This window comes from Nerophis lumbriciformis, linkage group LG10, assembly GCF_033978685.3.
Source record: "Nerophis lumbriciformis linkage group LG10, RoL_Nlum_v2.1, whole genome shotgun sequence".
Classification (NCBI taxonomy): Eukaryota; Metazoa; Chordata; class Actinopteri; order Syngnathiformes; family Syngnathidae; genus Nerophis; species Nerophis lumbriciformis.
Window position 1 is genome coordinate 18,665,089 of NC_084557.2, and position 12,975 is coordinate 18,678,063.

Sequence of the window (12,975 nt, forward strand, 5' to 3'; positions counted from 1 at the left end):
AGGTTGTCCTGAAGAAGTTGGAGGTAATCCTCCTTTTTCATTGTCCCATTTACTCTCTGTAAAGCACCAGTTCCATTGGCAGCAAAACAGGCCCAGAGCATAATACTACCAACACCATGCTTGACGGTAAACATGGTGTTCCTGGGATTAAAGGCCTCACCGTTTCTCCTCCAAACATTTTGCTGGGTATTGTGGCCAAACAGTTACATTTTTGTTTCATATGACATCACATGGACAAAGATAAGACCTTCTGGAGGAAAGTTATGTGGTCAGATGAAACAAAAAAATAGCTTTTTGGCCACAATACCCAATATCTCTAAGAATACTGTATTTAGTATAAGACTATGTGTGTTATAATACATATTTGTAGATATTTTCCAGTTTTGCATTCATGTTGGATGATGCTGTGTGTGTTTGGTGATGCCTGCCTGCGATGGAAGCACTCCCACAAGGCTTCAGTATGATGACATGAGATTTGCACAGAATGGACTGGAATGGAATCGGATTACATAGGCTCACACCCATGTGATTAATCTGTCATTTAGCGGCGACACTAAATTGCACCCGCAGCATTATGCACACCAATCTCTAAATTAAACACGTGTGCTTTAGAGAGTAATGCATTAGTGCAGATTTAGGTTAACATGACCTAATCCCACAAACACGAGGGCACTCACTCATTTCTAAGATAATTTTTTTGAAGATACAATCTTTTCCTTGCATCAAAACAACTTCTTACATTGTGTCCTGAGCTTTGCATCCTCTTGTGTAATTATTTATTCAATTTAAATATGCAGTATGTCACACAGCCTAAAGCCAAAACTGCTGACCATTATGGTGATGTAACTGCAAGACAGGCATCAAATTAGATCTCCAAGGCCCCCCGGGGTTTGTGCAGACATACATTTGTTTAGCTTTGAAACACAAACTAATGTAATTCTGGTTTGTTTATTCAGGCACGCCTTTTTTCAAGGGGCCTGCTGTTTACCGTCACATGTTATTATTGTTAGCTGTTATGAATACGTTGAAATACTACGGTAAAATAGGGGTGTAATACTGTATATAGAGTATTATGAATGAAACAGTCTTGTTTTATAACTGCTCTGGCCAGGGGTAGGGGCCCAGATACACAAGACTCCAAAAGGGCTCCCACCACACCCTAAATCAGGCCTAGGCAATTATTTTGACTCGGGGGGCCAAATTTAGGGAAAAAAAATGCGTCTAGGGGCCGGTATATCCATCTATCTATGTATACATACATACACACACACATATATATATATATATATATATATATATATATATATATATATATATATATATATATATATATATATATATATATATATATATACAGTCATGGATAAAAGTGGTCAACTCTTATTTTTTTTGTGATAGAGTGATTGGAGCACATACTTGTTGGTCACAAAAAACTGATGACCAAATCTGCTGGGTCAAAAGTATACATACATCAATGTTAATATTTGGTTACATGTCCCTTGGCAAGTTTCACTACAATAAGGCGCTTTTGGTAGCCATCCACAAACTTCTGGCAAGTTTCTGGTTGAATTCTTGACCACTCCTCTTGACAAAATTAGTGGGGTTCAGCTAAATGTGTTGGTTTTCTGACATGGACTTGTTTCTTCAGCATTGTCCACATGTTTAACTCAGGACTTTGGGAAGGCCATTCTAAAACCTTAATTCTAGCCTGATTTAGCCATTCCTTTACCACTTTTGACGTGTGTTTGGGGTCATTGTCCTGTTGGAACACCCAACAGCTGATGATTTTATGTTGTCCTGAAGAATTTGGACAATCGTCCTTTTTCATTGTCCCATTTACTCTCTGTAAATCGCCAGTTCCATTGGCAGCAAAAAAGGCCCAGAGCATAATACTACCACCACTATGATTGACGGTAGGTTTGGTGTTCCTGGGATTAAAGGCATCACCTTTTCTCTCCCAAACATATTGCTGGGTATTGTGGCCAAACAGCAACATTTTTGTTTCATCTGACCACAGAACTTTCCTCCAGAAGGTCTTATCTTTGTCCATGTGATGTCAGATGAAACAAAAGTTGAGCTGTTTGGTCACAATTTTGTCGAGAGGAGTGGTCAAAAACTCAAGGAGAAGCTTGCCAGAAGCTTGTGGATGGCTACCAAAAGCGCCTTATTGCAGTGAAACTTGCCACGGGACAAGCAACCAAATATTAACATTGCTGTATGTATACTTTTGACCCAGCAGATTTGGTCACATTTTCAGTAGAACCATAATAAATTCATAAAAGAAACAAACTTCATGAATGTTTTTTGTGACCAACAAGTATGTGCTCCAATCACTCTATCACAAACAAAATAAGAGTTGTAGAAATTATTGGAAACTCAAGACAGCCATGACATTATGTTCTTTACAAGTGTATGTAAACTTTTGACCACCACTGTATATGTAAACTGTGAAAATCTGCTGTACAGTATGTGTGCTTGGGTCCTATTTTTAGGAACACTAATACAAAACCTCACAATAATGTCTGATTGAATGCTAAAAATGTTATAACAAACCACCTTAAAAATCGGAATGGAATTTTAATTTTTTTTACTGAATGAGACACCCAGAATGTCCATGAAAATAAAGAATGTGGGATTTACAATATTACCTATGAACGATAAAACACTGAATATTGACAACATATGAACGTCACACCCCCTCTCCATCCACATATTTTACAATCAAGCGAAACGCAACAAAAATGCAACAAACAAAGTGAAATATGTACGCAAAGGGTAAATAAAAAAAACCGCCTTCGATCTGATATATCTGACATATCACTAAGTTTTAGAACTTTGTTCTAAAAATCTCCTTCCGCATGTGTCCCTGACACCCGCATTTCAGGCTGGCCTCTGTGGAAACACGCTGTGGAAACGCTCCCCACCCACACTGCTTGGTGCCTCGTCTGAGCTGCTGTGACTTAGATTACCATGGTAACTAGTATATCATGCAAAAGCGCAGATTCCAACCATGGAAAGACTTACGGTAATTTGAAAACATCACTGCACACCATAATGGCAGCTACAGTTTCCATCTCAAAGATCTAAAAAAAATATTTGGGAATGTCCGGCGGACCAGATTGAAGAGCTAAATGGGACACATGCGGCCCCCGGGACTTAGTTTGCCCAGATCTGCCCTAAACCCAAAGTCACCATCCCTTACACACACACTTGGTATTTTTACACGCACTGAAAACGTAATTATTGCATTGATTTAGTTGACAGCAGCTTTTTAAAACCCATGTAAAAACCCAACTTAAGTTTACTACTCAGTGGCCTAGTGGTTAGAGTGTCCGTCCTGAGATCAGTAGGTTGGGAGTTCAAATCCCGGCCGAGTCATACCAAAGACTATAAAAATGGGACCCATTACCTCCCTGCTTGGCACTCAGCATCAAGGGTTGGAATTGGAGGTTAAATCACCAAAAATGATTCCCGGGCGCAGCCACCGCTGCTGCCCACTGCTCCCCTCACCTCCCAGGGGGTGATCAAGGGTGATGGGTCAAATGCAGAGAATAATTTCGCCACACCTAGTGTGTGTGTGACAATCATTGGTACTTTAACTTTAACTTTAACTTTAACTTAAGTTTTTGACTTTTTGAGACGGATAAACATATCCGGAACCTCTTAAATAATTTGGTTTTGTTTTGAATAAATACTGTTTCCAAAATGTCAACAAATTCAATATAAAGTGGCCAGAATATGAATTTGAATAATCATATAACATGTTGTTGTTTACTTAAATATGATTGTAAATCAGTCAAGTTTTTTCTTTACTTTAAAATGTAAAGTGGAGATTATCTGATACACATTGGGTTATCATCAATGGATAACACAAATCACATGGGCATTTATCCATGAAATTATGAAAAAGCTGCTGAAAATGTGTTTGACGGAGAAGCAGCTAGAAGGAGATACCGTCAACGTCTACTCCCCATTGTAAATGCTGTGCATTATTATTGCATTACTTCATAAAACTATTGTTGTAGAAGAAATGAGAATAAATCCTAACTAATTTCTTAAAAGTGCCACTCAGCTTGAATAGGTGAAATGTACTATATTACATTTCAGTGTAACATAATTACTTATAATATACTGGGAGTGTAATGGTATGCATAATTGTTGCCTTTTTTGGAAGTGAATACATAAATTTAGTCCTTACAATGTGACTAATGTTGAAAAATTATGTTTTTTTTTACCTGTACTGTAAAACATATGTACACTAGATAAGGAATGACTTAAACAACAACACCAAATACATCAAATATATAGATTTGTATTGCATCACTTTCCTGTGGAAAACATGTCCAGTCCACATGACATTTTGCTGCAGGTACATATTGTATCTGTTGTTTAAGATAGAATATTTACAACATAAGCAGCGTAGAGCAAGTCACTGGGTTTGTATTGCAGCATCTCCACTTAGGAGTACATTACACTAAATCGGACATGCACTTGTTTGTGTTGAGGGAGGAGAGACAGGCTACAGAATGTGAAAACTGACACTTAATTAGGGGAGTTTATGTTTATACTCTGAGGCTAAGTAAAACAAGCCATGTTTTGGGTGAAATAATTAGATATAGTTGGAAGGGGGGTTTCAAAAAGGGTTTGTAACTATTCTAAATACATGATATGACAAAAGTATAGGTCACCTAGCTTTTATATTTATTTTATTTGTATTTATTTTTATAAATTAGAAAACGTTTTATGATGTTTTGTCCAAAGATGACAATTCAATAGGGGACAGCTTCTTGGCTGACGCCATTGTCTATATGGCCTGTTTAAATGGACAGTAAAGTAACTGTCAATACAACCTATCATTGCATTAGTTGTTTTTTTGGGTTTTTTTTTTACCTTCTTTTATTATGTGAAACAATTTTTATTCCGGGCTTCACGGTGGCAGAGGGGTTAGTGCATCTGCCTCACAATACGAAGGTCCTGAGTAGTCTTGGGTTCAATCCCGGGCTCGGGATCTTTCTGTGTGGAGTTTGCATGTTCTCCCCGTGACTGCGTGGGTTCCCTCCGGGTACTCCGGCTTCCTCCTGCTTCCAAAGACATGCACCTGGGGATAAGTTGATTGGCAACACTAAATTGGCCCTAGTGTGTGGATGTGAGTGTGAATGTTGTCTGTCTATCTGTGTTGGCCCTGCGATGAGGTGGCGACTTGTCCAGGGTGTACCCCGCCTTCCGCCCGATTGTAGCTGAGATAGGCTCCAGCGCCCCCCGCGACCCCAAAGGGAATAAGCGGTAGAAAATGGATGGATGGATGGAATTTTTATTCCATTGAAATGCATGTTTTATAGCAGGGGTTTCAAACTCGTTTTCATTGAGGGCCACATCGCAGTTATGGTTGCCTTCAGAGGGCTACTTTTAACAATGAGTAATATATGAATATACATGTGTGTGTGTGTGTGTGTGTATATATATATATATATATATATATATATATATATATATATATATATATATATATATATATATATATATATATATATATATATGCTACCTCAGTAGAAGCATTTAAGTCCCATCTTAAAACTCATTTGTATACTCTAGCCTTTAAATAGCCCCCCTTTTTTAGACCAGTTGATCTGCCGTTTCTTTTCTTTTCTCCTCTGCTCCTCCGTTTCCCTTGTGGAGGGGGAGTTACACAGGTCCGGTGGCCATGGATGAAGTGCTGGCTCTTCAGAGTCGGGACCCGGGGTGGACCGCTCGCCTGTGTATCGATTGGGAACATCTCTCCTGCTGGCCCCACTATGGACTGGACTCTCACTAATATGTTGGATCCACTATGGACTGGACTCTCACAATATTATGTTAGACCCACTCGACATCCATTGCATTCGGTCTCCCCTAGAGGGGGGGGGGGGGGGGGGGTTACCTACATGCGGTCCTCTCCAAGGTTTCTCATAGTCATTCACATCGACGTCCCACTGGGGTGAGTTTTTCCTTGCCCTTATGTGAGCTCTGTACCGAGGATGTCGTTGTGGCTTGTGCAGCCCTTTGAGTCACTTGTGATTTAGGGCTATATAAATAAACATTGATTGATTGATTGATTGATATATATATATATATATATATATATATATATATATATATATATATATATATATATATACAGTCGCGGTCAAAAGTTTACATACACTTGTAAGGAACATAATGTCATGGCTGTCTTGAGTTTCCAATCATTTCTACAACTCTTATTTTTTTGTGATAGACTGATTGGAGCACATACTTGTTGGTCACAAAAAAAATTATTAAAGTTTGGTTCTTTTATAAATTTATTATGGGTCTACTGAAAATGTGACCCAATCTGCTGGGTCAAATTGATAATGTATGTTGCTGTATGTATACTTTTTACTAAACTATATATATATATATATATATATATATATATATATATATATATATATATATATATATATATATATATATATATATATATATATATATAGCACGAGTCTATCAAACTCAACCCCTTGCCCTGATGTGGGATCTGAGCCGAGGATGTTGTTGTGGCTTGTGCAGCCCTTTGAGACATTTGTGATTAAGGGCTATATAAGTAAACTTTGATTGATTGATTGATCAATACTTCCTCTAGTCCTTTCCAGTCAAGCAGTTCATTCACCAAATACACATTCACTTTATCTAAAAAAATAGCCAAGTCATGGAAGCTCTACAGTCAATACAGTACATTTACCTTGAAAGAAAGCGCATCATGCTAATAACAATCGGTAGGTCGTGAGTTATACCAAAGACTATAAAAATGGGATCCATTATCTCCCTGGTTGGCACTCAGCATCAAGGGTTGGAATTGGGGGTTAAATCACCAAAAATGATTACCGGGCGCGGCCACCACTGCTGCTCACTGCTCCCCTCACCTCCAAGGGGGTGATCAAGGGTGATGGGTCAAATGCAGAGAATAATTTCGCCACACCTAGTGTGTGTGTGACAATCATTGCTACTTTAACTTTAACTTTTTAGTCATTTTCACATTACCAAAGGGAAAACTAGAATAAATTACATTTTATCTATAGAATTAGGCCCTTTATTTAATGTCCATCTATCAAGCAAGCTATTCAACCATACTTTACTATTGGTGAAATAAATATTAAAAGTTGCAACCACAAAACTTCTCATTGTCAAGAATTCCGAGCACCCTCAAAGCTCCATGTTGACACCAGCAGTTATTCTCTGTTTGAAGAGCAAGAGGATCAGTCAAACGCCACCAAAGGCTGTATGGCATCTAACAGGATGTCAAATGTCCACGGGGTTTGCACTCACTGACTGATGGGAAGAGGTTTGATCGTTTGTAAAGAGGCAGCGTCTGTTAAATGCGCAGCGTCACTCCACCTGCTTAAACCTTAAAGGTCAGATTAGTCATCAAATGGTGCACCCGCCCACTAAAACACTTTTGCCGGGAGTGATCACTGATGCCCGAGAAAATACCCCTGAGACACGAGTACGCCTGCAGCTTCAAATAGTTCCGAGAGATGCTGAAGCCAAAACCTAAAGTAGTTTGCTTAGAACTTCAGCGTTTGAAGCACTGGCGTACACAAACATGAGACCTTGGTATTCACCTGTGCAGGCAGGTGCAGTTCAAGTATCTGCCCTTTTACCCTGCATGAGAACAGAGCTCTGACTCCTGGAGCCATTTTTTCCCTTCATTCATTTATGAACAAAAATCTCTTTCTGTAATCAATTCCTCCAAAATAGGTTTTGATATCTGACGAGGCATATAACGTTCATGAATTATGAAATCTGGGGTAACAATTACAAATCAAACATCAACTCTATGTTCTTACTTAAAAAAAAAAAAGTCATTAGAATTGTAAATTATGCAGATTTTTATGACCATACCAATGCTCTGTTTATTAAATTAAAAACATTAAAATTGCACAATCTTGTCGACCTCAACACTGTTATTGTGACGTATAAAGCTCATAACCACATGCTGCCCCGGTGTCTACAGGAAAGGTTAAAACCCAGGGAGAATCCCTATGACCTCAGAGGTTCAGCTGTCTTTCAGAAAGCAAACATAAGAACGAGCTTAAAAAGTGGATGTGTTTCTGTGGAACAACTTGGATGATTCCTTAAAATGTTCCAGTTCCATTCACACATTTAAAAAACACTTTAAGACCAATGTCTTAAAAAATATATCACTCTTGAATCAACACAGTAGTTAATCCTATGATCAATGTTGATTACGGGACGGCGTGGCGCAGTGGAAGAATGGCCGTGCGTGACCCGAGGGTCCCTGGTTCAATCCCCACCTAGTACCAACCTCGTCATGTCCGTTGTGTCCTGAGCAAGACACTTCACCCTTGCTCCTGATGGGTGCTGGTTAGCGCCTTGCATGGCAGCTCCCTCCATCAGTGTGTGAATGTGTGTGTGAATGGGTAAATGTGGAAGTAGTGTCAAAGCGCTTTGAGTACCTTGAAGGTAGAAAAGCGCTATACAAGTACAACCCATTTATCATTATTATTTAAATATGGGATATAAATGATAATGGAAGTATAATTGTTTGTATATAGTATATTATTGGTACAAATGTTTAACTAACACATACGTGTACAGGGATATTTCAAATGTCTTTACTGTGTATATATTTAAAGACAATTTTATATTTCTAGGAAGGTCATCTTGTATTTGAGATTGTTTATAGGGTTAGGTTGGGCGCAACAAGTGTTCAACTTCAGTCTAAACCAGGGGTGCTCACACTTTTTCTGCAGGCGAGCTACTTTTCAATTGATCAAGTCGTGGGGATCTACCTCATTCATATATATATAGTTTATATTTACTTATTTATGAAATATATGTTTTTGTTAACAAGTTAAAGGTGTTTAATGATAATGCAAGTATGTTTAACACATATAGTTAATATTGTTAAAAAATTAAAGGTGTTTAACAATACCTTATAGTTAATATTGTTAACAAGTTAAAGGTGTTTAAAGATAAAGCAAGCATGTTTAACACATATAGTTAATATTGTTAACAAGTTAAAGGTGTTTAATGATAATACAAGCATGTTTAACACATAGTTAATATTGTTGATAAATTAAAGGTGTTTAATGATAATACAAGAATGTTTAATACATATAGTTAATATTGTTAACAACTTAAAGGTGTTTAAAGATAATACAAGCATGTTTAACACATAGTTAATATTGTTAACAAGTTAAAGGTGTTTAATGATAATACAAGCATGTTTAACACATATAGTTAATATTGTTAACAAGTTAAAGGTGTTTAAAGATAATACAAGCATGTTTAACACATATAGTTAATATTGTTAATAAGTTAAAGGTGTTTAAAGATAATACAAGCATGTTTAACACATATAGATTCCTTTCTTTCATGAAGACGAGAATATAAGTTGGTGTATTACCTGATTCTGATGACTTGCATTGATTGGAATCAGACAGTAGTGCTGATAACGTCCGCATTTTCGAATGGAGGAGAAAAAAAAGTCCTCCTTTCTGTCCAATACCACATGAAAGTGGTTGGTTTTTGGCATCTTATTTGTCCAGCTTCCATACTCCTTTGTATACACTTTACAAGAAATACATTGTCGGCAAACTCCGTAGCTTGCTAGCTTGTGCACGCCAGCTTTCTGAGACTCTTATTTTGTTAGCGCAACTGTGCAACTGTGCAGTCGGTCTTTGGAGTTTTGACGACAGGTACGGCGCCGAGTCTGTTGAAATAAAGTGTTTCTCGCCTTCCAGTCGGTAATTTTAATGAGCTGGCAGCAGCCAGCGTCATCTCAGAAGACCCTCAGGTGCCGTGAATGTCAATCAAGTGACGAAAGTGACGTCATAGTGAGGATTTATCATCGCTCTGGCTGGTGATTGACTGACACACCCTCCGAGATCGACCGGTAGCTCGCGATCGACGTAATGAGCACCCCTGGTCTAAACCCTTTCGGTCTGTAACATTGTCAATTTATGAATGTACAACTGTTTGTTTATGTAAAACTGTTTGTTTATTTTGTTGACCACTGACCGAAGAAATAATAATCTAAACTAAACTAACTATTGTGAAAATTCCTCACAAAACTGCCCGACTGATTCAGTTCAGTAGATCTCCGCTGACACGCAGCATTAGAGAGATAAGTAATAACAACGTTTGTGGAATCCTTTGACATTATTTGGTGCAAAATCAACCACGACATTAGTGCCCCTGAAAACACGACGACGCGACTGGTCCGATGTTTCCTAAACAAAATAGAAAAACAAGTCAAAACCTCCTCATGCTGTTTACTGACGTATGGCATGTTCAATGTTTACATTTTAGTACATGGTCATTTTTCTTGCAAAATGGGAAAATAATGTTTGTTTTTGTAATTATACATCAGTGTGACATTTGTATTTATTGTATATTATTAATGTGATGCTGTTTATGCATCAACTTTGTCATAAAAGTGCTGAGTGACCAGAGCTCGAGAGCAAATCTCTGCAAAGGTCCTGTACAACTTTTTCCGGTTAAACAACCGTATTTTCCGGTCCATAGTGTGCACCGGATTATAAGGCGCACTGCTGATGGGTGGGTCTATTCCGGTCTATTTTCATACATAAGGCGCATTAAAGGGGTCATATTTGGATTTTTTTCTAAATGTAAAACACTTCATTGTGATCTACATAACATGTAATGGTGGTTCTTTGGTCAAAAAGTTGCATAGATGATGTTTTACAGATCATCTTCAAGTCGCTTTCTGGCAGTCGCTTCAGGATGCGCCGTTTTGTGGGCGGTCTTATTTACGTGGCTCACCTTCGGCAGCGTCTTCTCCCAATCATCTTTGTTGTAGCGGTGTAGCGTGCAAGGACAGGCGTTGAAGAAGTGCCAAAAGGTTTGGCGCTAACTGTTTTAATGACATTCAGACTTTACTTAAACCAACAACGGAGCAGCATCTCCTCATCCGTGGGTCACTTGTGCAACAACAACGCCGGAAATGTGTCCCGTGAAAAACGGAACTCTCTAAGAGCTAAAGTTCTCGCTTTCATAGCTTGGCTAGTGACAGATATATGTTAGAATTGTATGCTACTTTATATTAGAAATGCACCATAGCTGGAAGATAGAGAAAAATAAGAAGCTTATCGACTACTTTGTGGGCACGGACTTCAGTGGCGGATGTGCGCAAATTTTCAGGACTTATGCAGATCCCAAAAACAGATCAGCAGATACCAGAAGGTAAGAAAAGTTGGTTTTGCATAATATTGCAAAACAAAACACCAGTTAATGTGTCCACTATTGGGTGCCATTTTGCGGTCCTTATACACACACCATAATAATACTTGTACTTCTGACAATCCATCAAGCGGTCTGGCTTCAAAGTCGTACTAAAACATTTTGAAAGATTTTCGAGCGCCGTGTGGAATGTTCTTTATTTTCAATGGAACATTTAAAGTTTTGGTGTTGTTTACTGGCGTCATATTGCAGTCTACACGTATCTCTTATGTGTGACTACCATCTACTGGTCACACTTATCATTACACCATGTACCAAATAAAATTGCTTCAAGGTTGGTAAGCACAACCAGAATTATTCCGTACATTAGGCACATCATTTTTTAGAAAATGAAAGGATTTTAAGTGCGCCTTATAATCCGAAAAATACGGTAATCAACTATAGGTTTTAGTCATCACACAAGTGATCCTGAGACTAGTTATGACACACCGACTCTGTGTCATAGTTCTGAGGGCCTTTCAACTACATTTTGAAAATGGATGGAATTCATTGCCTAATAGGTAAATACAAAGAGTCAAAGTCTATTCATCGCTCAGAAGCAATTACTATTACTATTACTATTATCCTCAATCTCGTTACCTTGCGTAATGACAATAAAGCTGATTCTGATTCTGATTCTGTAGTGTACATTGACACCATAGGCCATAAGTACCATGATTATTTCCATGTGACAGGGAGCCTGCTATTAACATGCCAAAGGTGCACAACTGTTGCATGCAAAACAATTATGACTCCCCTGCACACAAACCTGGCTGGTAAAAGCGCTTCATCCCTGAAAATGTGCACATGCAGAAGTGCGAGGGCAGGATGGAACCCCATGTCTGGAGGGCGTCAGGAGCACAGGAGCTGATGGATTTTGGAGATCCGAAACAAAATCATTAATTCAGCCAAAATAATGCAGTATACTTCAGGAAAGCTCCATTAAACCGGCTCCATTAAACCGGCTCAAATTGGCGGGCTCAAACATTCGGCGGACAACCGACCACTCAGAGAGGGGGACTTAGTCGGACTGCTTCCTAGAAAATGTTGCAATTTTCAATGCTCACAAAGCGAGTACAACTGATAGAAAACCCTCAAATGCAAAATAAGTCTCCACGTTTCAAAGTGCGCCGGCTTGATACTAATTGGATTTGACAAAGACATGCTACGGATTAGCATGAGCGATATTACATGCCGATTTCAACAATTCCAATTTTGGTAATAAAAACTACAACCAACATGCATGTTACAATCACACATAAGTACGATACTTACGGTACAAACACTTTGCAGGGTGCAACAAAAGACTATATTCAATTTAATGGCAAAGACTACTTCCTGACAAGGCGACACACCATAGCCTAAACACTACTAACATCTAACGTATTGGAATTACAACTGCATGCAAATCACATGAACACACACGGAACTACAAGAAATTGATACCGTTTTGTATTAATTCCCAGGTACCGGGAACTGGTACGGTATCAATTCAAATGTATAAAGTACCCATCCCAACTCAGCATTAAAATGCCTTAAAGCAGGGGTGTCAAACGTACGGCGTGGGCCGGATCAGGCATGAGTTTGCGAAGTATAAAATAGAACCGAAATGTTTTAATGAAAGAAACAGCTGTTTTAAATGTGTCCACTAGATGTCGCAATAGCAATTATTTGTATCTTTGTAGATGATGCTACATATGCAAAAAAAATAAACCA